Source organism: Eumetopias jubatus, unplaced genomic scaffold, assembly GCF_037043125.1.
Source record: "Eumetopias jubatus isolate StellerSeaLion01/CBP00866 unplaced genomic scaffold, mEumJub1_p1.0 scaffold_8, whole genome shotgun sequence".
Classification (NCBI taxonomy): Eukaryota; Metazoa; Chordata; class Mammalia; order Carnivora; family Otariidae; genus Eumetopias; species Eumetopias jubatus.
This window is the reverse complement of record NW_028274814.1, coordinates 74,652,679-74,665,488: the sequence shown is the minus strand read 5'-3', so window position 1 is coordinate 74,665,488 and position 12,810 is coordinate 74,652,679. Positions and strand designations below refer to the sequence as shown.

Genomic DNA, 12,810 nt, shown 5'->3' with positions numbered 1-12,810 from the left:
TCTCCAAACCCAGCAGATCCCTGCGGTGTGCTCCTGCGCTGCTCCTCCTGGGGGAGGGAGGGGAGTCTCCCCGGATCTGCCACTTGTTGGGTCCCTGCTGGAGGAGCAGTGGCCCAACTGGGCCGCGGATCACGGTTTATGGCAACCCCGAGCTGAGAGCCTGCGCCTCGGCTCCGTCTCTGCAGCCGGCTTCCCTGCTCCGATACCTGGGAGCTCTGCCGCACTCAGGCACCCCCCGTCTTTCCGTGACCCCGAGGGTCCTGAGACCACACTGTCCCGCGAGGGTTCCACCCCCCCGCTGAGCCACTGGAGCAATGTCCCTCAGCGGAGCCAACTTCTAAAAGGTCCAATTTTGTGCTCCGCGGCTCTATCACTTGCCAGAAGCGGCTGACGGAGGCCCCCTCCCCCGCCGTCTATCCTCCCGAATATCGCCTCGGATTCACTTCTCCGCACGTCCTACCTTCCAGAAAGTGGCCGCTTTTCTGTTCAGAGTGTTGTTACTCTTCTCTTCGATCTCCTGTTGAGTTCATAGGTGTTCAGAATGGTTTGATCCCTATTCATCTGAATTCCTGAGACCAGACGAAATCCAGGGCTACTGCTCCTCCACCATCTTGCTCTGCTCCCCGCCCCCCACCCCCGGTAATAGTCAATTCTAGATCCTCATCTTACTCAACCTTACTGTACCAGCTGACTAGTTGATTCTCCTTCCTTCTTAAATCACTTTCTTTTCTTGGCTCTGGAATGCCACCTGCTACGGGTTTTTCCACCAGCAAGTTTTTCTCAGTCTCTTGCTAAATCCTGTCCTACTTTGTGATCTCTACAAATGTTTGAGTGACCATGGCATGCTTTTTGATTATTGTTCTAACCAGTATGAACACACAGGTTATAAATGTTTCCAAGATGTGATCCCTGGAGGTTCTTAGTCATCGCCTCTAGCTTCAGGCAGCTTTGTCTGTTTCCCTCTTTGAGTGTACAGATAGTATAATTTTTTATTTGGGCCATGACATGAAAAAAGGTTGGAAAACCCTGTCCTGGAACATCTCCCTTAATTGTATGCTTTTCAATACCACTTATATGTTGATGATTTCCAAATTTATATATTGAGCTTTAACTCTCCCCTGAACTCCAAACTCCTGTACTGAATGCCCTAAGGAATATCTTTACCTGAATGTCTAATAGGCATTCCAAACTAATAATATCTCAAAGTGATTTCATAGCACCTCAGAGTACCTCATGGCAATTAGATAAAATTAAAAGGAGTAATCCTTGACTCCTAGTCCATGAGATGTAGAAGCTAAATTCCACACTGAATATTTGGCTAAATATGACCACTTCTTATTGTCACTGTTATCTCAACCCTAGTCCATGCCACTGTTATCCTTCATTAGGACCACTTCAGTTCTCTTCCAACTCCCTTACTTACAGGCTGGAATGACTATGCTATTCTATAAACAAATCATGTAATTTCCCGGTTTTGACCTTCATTAGCTGCATATCACATTAGAATAAAACTGAAAGTCCTTTTGATGACCTATTAAACTATAAATGACCAGGTTCTAGGCTATCTCCCCAACATCATTTCCAATATCTCCCAGCTCTTCATGTTCCATCCACACTGGCCTCCTTACTATTCTTAAAAGCCAAGTGTGCACTCACCTCTAGCCTTAAACTTGCTGATCCTCAGCTTCTAATCCTCTTTTGCAGGTATTTTCATGCCTCATGCCCTCACTTCGTTTAAATTTTTGCCCAAATATCACTACCTTCTTAGAAAGGTCTTTTTGAAAATCCCAGCCAAGATAAAATTACTTTACACTCTGTTCTCTCACTCTCCTTTATTACCTTCATAGCAGTTTATCAAACTGCCAAGACAATTTATATTTATTGTTCATTTGTTTTCTCTTTACCCTGGGGAAACTAAGTTCTACGAGAACAGGGGAGCACTTGTTTACTTCTGAGTCTTTAAAAACTAGAGCAATACCAGGCATACAGATGCTCAGTAAATACTCATTTAATTAATTTTGAATAAAGGAATGTTAGAAAGGTATATGATATGTTGGAAAGGTATATGATATATTGGCATGGTGGTGTGGTTGAAGAAAACAGAGATAAGAAGTAAGAAATATGGCTGGGATGCTCTCACAATAATTCAGGTCAGAGATATAAATCAGTGGTAAAAAATTGCCTTGGGAATACTTTTTATAAGAAAGCTATATATATATATATATATATATATATATATGTATATATATATATATTTGCTAGAAAATCCAAGAAGAGTCATTTTGATGTCCTCTTGTGAGTATAAGATATACCTTAAAAAAGTTTAAAGTTCAATGAATCTCCTAGATCACTGATTTGTTCTTCTGCCTCATTTACCCTGTTAGAGTATCCAGGTTAGGCACCTCGTTCATAGCATTTTTAAATTTGGCCTGATTAGATCTCATTTCTGCCCTTAGAGATTCTATATTGTCACTAATGTTTTTCTCAAGCCTAGCTACTGACTTGATAATTGCTACCCTGAAGTCCGTCTCTGACATCTTGCTTATATCCATATCCAAGCACTGGGTGTTATATGCAACTAATGAATCATTTAAAAATCACTGAACACTACATCAAAAACTAATGATGTACTATATGTTGGCTAACTGAACATAATAAAAAAAATAAAGTCAATAGTTTACATTAAAAAATAAAGTTCAATGAATCATTATTAAATGACATTCAGGTTGTTAACTGATTTTATTCAGCATATATTTATTGCCACCTATAATGTGGCACATGCAGATGCAGAGTGATTTAAGTTCCTTCTTTGAGAAAGAAACAATATAAAAGCAGAAATATTCATCTTCCTTTAAGAACCAAATCAACTTTAAGACAATGAGAAAAAAAAGTAAGACAATGAAAATAATTACTTGAACCAAACAGTACTTGTTTAATTCGGATACCTTTTTATAAAATGTCTGTGCATTAAGGAGGCTAAATTTGGTTAGCTAAAGAAATTTGACTGGTCTGTGCTTTCCTGTAAGCAACACACTTAAGTTTCCTGCCACTGAATATAAAAGAAAAGGGGACTTATTTTATTAGATAGTATTATCATTATAACAGCTTGTCTTTGATGAAATGTGTTTCTTATTTCTCGATGGATATCAAGATTTGAGAAATATGAACAGTAATAAAAAATAGTAACAATATAGTAATAGTTTGTTATGTTTATGACTTATTACTTCAGAAACAATGAACTTTAATATAAGCTACTTTAAAAATTTAAACAATTATTTTCCTGTCTACAATTAAGCTCTTTATTTTCCACATTCTAAAAGTTTTGCAATTCAATATATTTGGGGCATCAATTTGATTTCCTGATACAGGTCTCCGTAGAAAGTTTATATTAAATAAAAAATGTGGATATCTGTTTCAAAACATAAAACACAATGCGAAGTTTGTTTATTTTCTTCTGCAACACAGGCAATGTATTAACTGCTAGGAATGAACAGAACTGACTGACCCAATCTCATGTACACAAAGCTTATTCAGGTGGAGAGGACAGCCATTAAATTAAAAAGAAATGATTTAATTATACTTAAAAGAAAATCCTCAGAGTACTCTGAAAGTTAAGTAATATGGGAGTATAACCTTGACTAGCTATGAGACTGGGGAGTTCAGAGAAGGTTTTCTGAGGAAGAGACATTCAAACAGACCAAAAAGACAAATGAACATTTTCCAAGTGAGACTGAGACAGAGAATAGGCTTTCTGGCAGAAGGAATAATATGTGCAAAGGCTCAGAGTTGGGAAGGAACATAATACTCTTGAGGAACTGACAAAGAGCAGTAACTCAGGGAAACTGAGTTAAGACTGGCAGAATTGTCATGGGTCAAATCAATTGGGGCCTTGAAGAACATGTTAGTGATCTTAGATCCTATTCTATTCTTAGAAAAGAAAAAGGAAAACCACTGAAGAGTTTTAAGCTGGGGAGGTCTATGACTAGATTTATATTTTATGAAAAGATTAATTTGACTCTTGGTAGAAAATAAAGTGTTTCCATTTTTGGTAAAATGGGAAAAATAAATACAGGCTTACCTCACTTTGTTATGCTTCATTTTACTTAATATTTAATAGATATTCCTCTTATTTTTTTTTCCCATTAATTGAAAGTTCAAGACTTCAGTGGAATAATAACTGCAGAAGTGGTGGAAATGGCAAGGGTACTGGAATTAGAAGTGGAGCCTGAAGATGTCACTGAAATTTCTGCAGTCATGATAAAACTTTAGTGGATGAGTAATTGCTTCTTATGGATGAGCAAAGAAAGTGGTTTCTTGAGATGAAATCTATTCCCGGTGACTCTACTCCTGATGATTGTTGAGATTACAACAAAAAACTTAAAATATTACATAAACTTAGTTAATAAAGCAGCAGCACAGTTTGAAAGGATGGATTCCAAATCTGAAAGAACTTCCACAGTGGACAAAATGTTATTAAACAGCATCACATGCTACAGAGATACTGTTCATGAAAGGAAGAGTCAATTGATGCAGCAAACTTTTTAGGTCATCTTATTTTAAGAAATTGCCACAGTCACCCCAACCTTCAGCAACCACCACCTTGATTAGTCAGCAACCATTGACACTGAGGTTAAGACCCTTCACCAGAAAAAGGATGATTCACTGAAAGCTCAGATGATGGCTAGCATTTTTAGCAATAAAGTATTTTTAAATTAAGGTATGTATATTTTTGAAACATAATGCTATTGAACACAAAATAGACACAGTATAGTGTAAACATAACTTTCATACACACTGGGAAACCAAAAATGTATTTGACTCACTTTATTGTAACATTCACTTTTTTGTGTGATCTGGAACTGAAACCACAATAGCTCTGAGATATGCCTGTAAATGAAAAACAAAACCTACTGAAATAAAACAATTAAAAAGTACAGCATAAAATATGGCATTATTCTTTTAAAATATACAGCTTGGGTTTCAGTTTCAATTCTTCAATATGCACCTTCCCGAGACCTCATCTTGGCAGGGCTGGAAAAATTGGCAGAAGTAGCCACAAAGTATCTCTAGAGTGATACACATGAAAGTCAGATAACAGTGTATTTCTATAAGACACAACTCTATTAAAAATGACTTCATGGTGTGTTTGGGTGGCTCTGGTGGTTAAGCATCCAACTCTAGATTTTGGCTCAGGCCATGATCTCAGGGTCATGAGATCGAGCCCCACATTGGTTAAGATGTTCTCTCTCCCTCTCCTTCTGCCTCCCCACTCCATGCTTGAATGCTCGCGCTCTCTCGTCTCTAAAAAAAAAAAAAATGACTTCACAATCCAAAATTGCAATACGTAAGAAAACAATATAACAGAAGCAAATTTAATATGACAAATAAAACAAGAGGCATAGGCCTTTAGGATCTTCAGATAACAAATTATTGATAGAACTAACAAAATATGCTTAAATTGCTTAAAAACGTTAAAAAGAATTAAATAATTAAAATGAGAAAAGATCAATATATTAAAAATGGCCAGAAAAATTTGAAAAGTGAACTAGTAGAACATCTAAAATTAAAACTGAAAATATAATAATTTAAATTAAAAAGTCACTAGTTAATATTAAATAACAAATTCAACAGCTGAAGGGAGAAATAGTTTCTGGAATATAGAGATAAATTATTTACCTAGGGAAATGAAGTGATGAAAAGATAAAAAATTACATAAGAGAACTGAAAAATAGGGCAAAAAATTGGTAGAATTGGTCTAATAGGATTTTAGGAGAGCCCAGAGAATGGTTGAAAAAAAAGTAATATTTTAAAAAGATAATAGCTGACAAATTTCTAGGATTGATCAAGTATAGGAACCACCATATTCAGAAAGTTATAAGTTCAGAGGAGGATTTTTTAAAAAAGGAAAAAGAATAATCACTAGATTTATCTTAACGACACAGAGACCTGAAAAACAGCCAAGAAAAGAGATTACCTACAAAGGAATGGCAGACTGACAGCAGACTTTCTACCACCACCAACAGAATTCAAATAACAATGAAATGACATCTCCAAAAGTCTATAGAAAACCACTGTAAATCTAAAATCTATACATAGCTAAACCATCATTCAAGAATGACAGAAAACTGAAGACATTTCCAGTAAGAATTCCCACTCACTGAAAAAAGGAGGTACTTCATAAAAATGGACTATATACATAGGAAAAATACCAATGATGCTCAAGAAGGAATAGTAAGAAATTTATAATTGGGTGGATATGTATAAATAATCAGTCATCATATTAAGAGTATAAAACAAGATTAAACTAAATTAACTCACAAGAACATGTAAATTAGTAGAGTGGTATTAAAATCAAGTTGTTCAGGGAGCGTTTGTGAGCTGCTGGGCAGGCCGTTGCCCTCAGATTCCAAATGAAAATGTTTGAGAATATTGACTCTACAACAACAAGACCTGGCCCTGATCTTTGGGCTGAAATCTGTTCCTGTCTACCAAATCCTGACCAAGAAGATGGTGCCAACAATGCCTTCTCAGACTCCTTTATGGATTCTTACCCTGCGGGCACAGGCCAAAGGGAGGCCCCAGAGTTTGCTGTTCAGCCAGCTACAAAGCCTTGGGCTCCCTTGCAGGATTCAGAAGTATATTTAGCATCTCTAGAAAAGAAGCTAAGAAGAATCAAAGGTTTAAATCAGAAAGTGACTTCCAAGGACATGCTTCGAACCTTGGCCCAAGCCAAGAAGGAGTGCTGGAATCGGTTCCTCCAGGAGAAGTTAGCGTCAGAGTTCTTTGTGGATGGACTTGATTCTGATGAGAGCACCTTGGAACATTTCAAGAGGTGGCTCCAGCCAGATAAAGTAGCCATCATACAGAGGAGGTCCAGTATCTGATTCTTCCAGAGTCCCAGGTTGAGAAGCCAGCAGCCGGGTACAAGCCAGCGGCAGCAGAACAATAAATTATACACACACACACACACACACACGCTGAACAGCTGTCTTGGATCCAGAGGGAACAGCGGAAAGCTCGGCGGAGCAGCAAGGAGAAATCCAGGGAGGCGGGGGAAGCCCACCCTCCCACTCAACAAAGCAAACAGCTGTGGCCCCCGAGGACTTGCTTGGGGCTGGCGTGTGTGACTGTCTTGGATAAAGTGACCCAGTGCATGCTGGATCAAGATACTGCTTTCCTCTGTGTTTCACAGCTTGCCTGAGCTCTGTTACAGCAGGTGAGAAGTCCACTAAGAATCTAGTGAAGAAGCAAGTATGAAAGTATTTGGAGAAACTGATACCCTTGGGTTTAATATATAAGCTAAGTGAGCCATATTTTTTCTTGCCTCTTCTGGATGTTCCTGCCTGCGCTCCCAGCATTCCCTTGGTTAACTGTCAGGGGTGAGTGGGGTCAAGGAGAATCAAGTCGGCCTCCTTGGATCCACAGCCCATGTGGGGCTTCTCTAAGCTTGTAATAAATATAGGGACATTAGGAAAAGAGGCAAAATAAATAAATAAATAAAATAAAATTAAGTTGTTCAGGACAACAGTAGAGATATTCATTAAATTGAGACTAATATTAAAACATTGATATTCACCATTAGTGGAACAGAAATAGAGTACATTTAGTCTTTTGGCCTAGCAGGCAAGGAAAAGGGAATAAATAAAACATTTTCAATTCAATAACAATCAAGAAAGTGAAAAAGAGAAAGCATAGTAAAGAAAAGGTAAGTAGACAGCACAAAATGGTAGAAATTGAAAATATAAGCAATCACAGTGAATATAAATGAGTTAAATTCATTAATTAAAAGACAGAGATTTTCAGAGTAGACTTTTAAAATCCAGCCATACCTAAAACACATCAGAAACATAAAAACATAAAACATTTAAAACTAAAACAATGTAAAAATACAGCAGGAATGTAATAATAAAAACAATGCTGGTATATTACTAATACTAGACAAGACAGACTTTAAAGATGAAACATTATTAGAAAGAAGATATAAATTACATATGAATATATGAAATACAAAGAGAAATAATTAACTACATAGTGGGAGATTTTAATAAATTTCAGTCATTGATAATCCAAACAGATAAACAATTTCTTATGAGGCTATGAGATTTATATAACAGCTTAATGTAATGAACACATATAGAACCCTGCAAATAAAAATAGAGATTACAGGGGCGCCTGGGTGGCTCAGTCGTTAAGTGTCTGCCTTCGGCTCAGGTCATGATTCCAGGGTCCTGGGATTGAGTCCCACATTGGGCTCCCTCCTCGGCGGGGAGTCTGCTTCTCCCTCTCCCACTCCCCCTGCTTGTGTTCCCTCTCTCGCTGTCTCTCTCTCTGTCCAATAAATAAAATCTTTAAAAAAAAATAGAGATTACACACACACACACACATTTCTTTTGGCCAGCCAGGGAGGAATATGTCCATGGCTAACACTTCATACTGCACTGAATTAACTTTTTCGTAAGGTAAAACAATCTATATCTTAGCTAAAATAAAAGGCAGCCTGGTGGATTGTTTGGAAGATAGTGGAGTAGGAGGACCCTAAGTTCACCTTGTCCCAAGGATACAACTAGATAACATTCAGATCAATGTAAATAACACAGAAAATGACCTAAAGACTGGCAGAATAAACTTTACAATTAGAGAGAAGACCTCATCAAAGATGGTAGGAATGGCAGAAACATGGGGGGGCTAAATGGATCATGGGGCTGTCAGTGGGAGGGAGGGACTTTTGGGTGTGGAGAAGGGAGAGAAACAGACTATCACACTGGGAAGCCCACACAGGGAAGACAAATCCCCATAACATTTGGCTTTGAAAACCAGAGGGTCCAAATTCCATGAGTTCTTACAACAGTGGGACTTAAGGTCCATAATTTTAAAAATCAGCATGGTTAGTTCTGGGCAGGAGGGCAAGAGGAAACTGAGTCCCCACCATTAAAAAGATAGCACAAATAATAGTCCCTGGAGATATAGCACAGAAGCAGCAGTTTGAAAAAGACCCGGAGCCACAGGGAGGGAGAGTTATTTACTAATCTCAGAGTGTGTCCTGGAGGAACAGACATCCTGAGACAAAGTAGGTGCCATTTCCCTCCCCCATTCCTCAGTCTAAACACATGGCCACCTGCGGGAATTAGCATAGCGCACATATTCACTACCTAACTTGCTTACCCCGTGCTCTATCTGGCTTTGGCAGATCTGTCTCCTTCAGCCAAGCCTGCTCAGTCTTGGTGCTGTGTGTCCCCTCCCCATAGAAGACTAGCACAAACTGTGCCAACAGTGTCTCCTGACCAGCGCACTTGGTGGAACCTTGGTCCTGGCATTGGCAGTGGTAGGTTCCCTCTCATGGAGGACCAGCATGCAAACCTTGCTCAACTACGCACCCCACCCTTGTGTGCTTTGCAGATCTGCATCCTCCAATACAGTCTTGGCCAGAGCCCATTCAAACCAGGGCTACAAGCCTGGCAGTATGCAAGCATCCCTGACAGTCACTCCAAAGTGACTCCTATCCTAAGGAGAGGGAAAGACAACCACATAAACCAGTCAGAATGTGGCCCCCCAGTGCACTGGGGGCAGACAGCTCGTCTGATTATAGGCCCTGCCCAACAAAGAAAGCTTTTCAGGGGACAACACAGGGAAAGCACCTTGCAGTTTGGTGCTACCACATCTCTGGCAAATGCCTGGTCTGACTCAACTTAAGCCCAAGGTGGCCCCAGATTGGTCTACTAACACTACAGGAACCAAACAATGCCCAGAACAGCCAAAAAAAGCCTTTCAAGATGATTGGACTGAAGGAAAAAGTGGATCAGCTACAACAGCAGAGCGCAAACAACACACCTAGGAGTCACCCCTGAAGTGTCAGCTTCTGGTAAACAGAAGACATCTATTGCAGGGCCATTACAAGACCTCTTCTTCACAAGGCCACTACTTTCAAGAGCAGAAGTGGCTGACTTTCAAGAGACACAGAGTTAGACAAAATGAGGAGACAGAGGACTTTGTCCCAAATGAAAGAATAGGACAAAACCACAGCAAGAAACAAAGATAAGTAATATGCTTGACAGAGAATTTAAAGTAACGATCATAAATACACTCACTGGACTTGAGAAAAGAGTGGAAAACATCACTGAGACCCTTAACAAATAAAAAAGAAACTGTCAGAGATGAAGAACATAATAAATGAAATTAAAAACATACCAGATGGAATAAATAGCAGACTAGAGGCAGAAGAATGGATCAGCAAACTAGAGGACAAAGTAATGGAGAGTGATCAAGCTGAGACAGTGAGAGGAAAGAAATATGCAAAATGAGAACAGACTTAGGGAACCCAGCAATTCCATCAAGTAAAATAACATTTGCATTACAGGGATCCTAGAAGGAGAAGGGCGGGAAAGGGGACAGAAAAATCTGTTGGAAAAAATAATAGCTGAAAAATCCCCAAATCTGGGGAAGGACACAGAAATTCAGATCCAGGAGGCCGAGAGAGTCCCCAACAAAATCAACCCAAGGAGGTCCACACCAAGACACATAGTAATTAATTGGCAAAATGTACTGAAAAAAATTCAATTTTTAAAAGCAGCAAGAGAAAAGAAAACAGTTACATAAGGGAGAACCCCTGTAAGATACCTAGGAATAAACCTAATCAATGAAGTAAAAGATCTGTACTCTGAAAACTAGAGAACACTTATGAAAGAAACTGAAGAGGAGACAAAGAAATGGAAAAACATTCCATGCTTGTGGACTGGAAGAACAAATACTGTTAAAATGTCTATACTACTCAAAGCAATCTACACATTTAATGCAATCCCTATCAAAATACCACCAGCTTTTTCACAGAGCTAGACCAAACAATCCTGAAATTTGTGTGGACCACAAAGATCCCAAATAGCCAAAGAAACCTTGAAAAAGAAAAACAAAGCTGGAGACATAACAATTCCAGACTTCAAGCTATAGTACAAAGCTGTAATTAACAAGAAAGTATGGTACTGGCACAAAAACAGATACATGGACGAATGGAACAGAATAGAAAACCCAGAAATGTACCCACAACTCTATGGACAACTAATCTTTGAGAAAGCAGGAAAGAATATCCAATGGAAAAAAGACAGTGTCTTCAACAATTGGTATTGGGAAAATGGGACAGCAACATACAGAAGAATGAAACTGGACCACTTTCTTACACCATACACAAAATATTCAAAATGGATGAAAGACCTAAATATGAGACAGGAACCCATCAAAATTCTAGAGAAGAAAACAGGCAGCAACCTCTTTCACCTTGGCTATAGCAACTTCTTACTACACATCACCAAAGGCAAGGGAAACAAAAGCAAAAAATGAACTATTGGGACTTAAGATAAAAAGCTTCTGCACACCAAAGGAAACAGTCAAGAAAACTAAAAGGCAGCCTACAGAATGGGAGAAGATATTTGCAAATGACATATCTGATAAAGGGTTAGTATCCAAAATCTATAAAGAACTTATCAAATTGAACACCCAAAGAATAAATAATCCAGTAAAGAAATGAATAGACATTTTTCCAAAGAAGAGAGCCAGATGGCCAACAGACACATGAAAAGATGCTCAACATCACTCATTATCAGGGAAATACAAATCAAAACCATGATGAGCTACCACCTCAAACCTGTCAGAATGGCTAAAATTAACAACACAGGAAGCAACAGATGTTGGCGGGGATGTGGAGAAAGGGGAACTCCCCTACACTGTTGATGGAAATGCAAGCTGGTGCAGCCACTCTGTAAAACAATATGAGGTTCCTCAAAATGTTAAAAATAGAACTACCCCATGAGCCAGCAATTGCACTACTAGGTATTTACTCAAAGGACACAAAAATACTGATTCAAAGGGACACAGTCACCCCAGTGTTTATAGCAGCATGATCAACAAGAGCCAAATTAAGAGCCCAAATATCCATCAACTGATGAATGGATAAAGGTGGAATATTACACAGCCATCAAAAGAATGAAATCTTGCCATTTGCAATGATGTGGAAGGAGCTAGAATGTATTATGCTAAGCAAAATAAATCAGAGAAATACAAAAACTGTCTGATTTCACTCATGTGGAATTTAAGAAACAAAACCGATGAAAATAGGGGAAGGGGAAAAAGAGAGAGGGAAACAAACCATAAGAGACTCTTAACTACAGAGAACAAACTGAGGGTTGATGGAGGGGAGGTGAGCAGGGGATGGGCTAAATGAGTGATGGGCATTAAGGACGGCACTTGTTTGTTGAGCACTGGGTGTTGTATGTAAGTGACGAATCACTAAATTCTACTCCTGAAACCAATATATTTTTTCTTTAAATTTTTTTATTGTTATGTTAATCACCATACATCATTAGTTTTTGATGTAGTGTTCCATGATTCATTGTTTGTGCATAACACCCAGTGCTCCACGCAGAACGTGCCCTCTTTAATACCCATCACCATGCTAACCCATCCCCCCACCCCCTCCCCTCTAGAAACCTTTGTTTTTCAGAGTCCATCATCTCTCATGGTTCGTCTCCCCCTCCGATTTACTCCCCTTCATTCTTCCTCTCCTGCTATCTTCTTCTTCTTTTTTTTTCTTAACATATATTGCATTATTTGTTTCAGAAGTACAGATCTGTGATTCAACAGTCTTGCACAATTCACAGTGCTAACCATAGCACATACCCTCCCCAATGTCTATCACCCAGCCACCCCCTCCCTCCCACCCCCCACCACTCCAGCAACCCTCAGTTTGTTTCCTGAGATTAAGAATTCCTCATATCAGTGAGGTCATATGATATATGTCTTTCTCTGATTGACTTATTTCACTCA

At 38.9% G+C, this 12,810-nt stretch overlaps 1 pseudogene; it reads left to right on the top strand.

Moving 5' to 3' along the window:
- The first annotated feature begins 6,386 nt into the window (after window positions 1-6,386).
- LOC114224107 (coiled-coil domain-containing protein 32 pseudogene) lies at window positions 6,387-6,949 on the top strand (annotated as a pseudogene).
- Window positions 6,950-12,810: the final 5,861 nt, after the last annotated feature.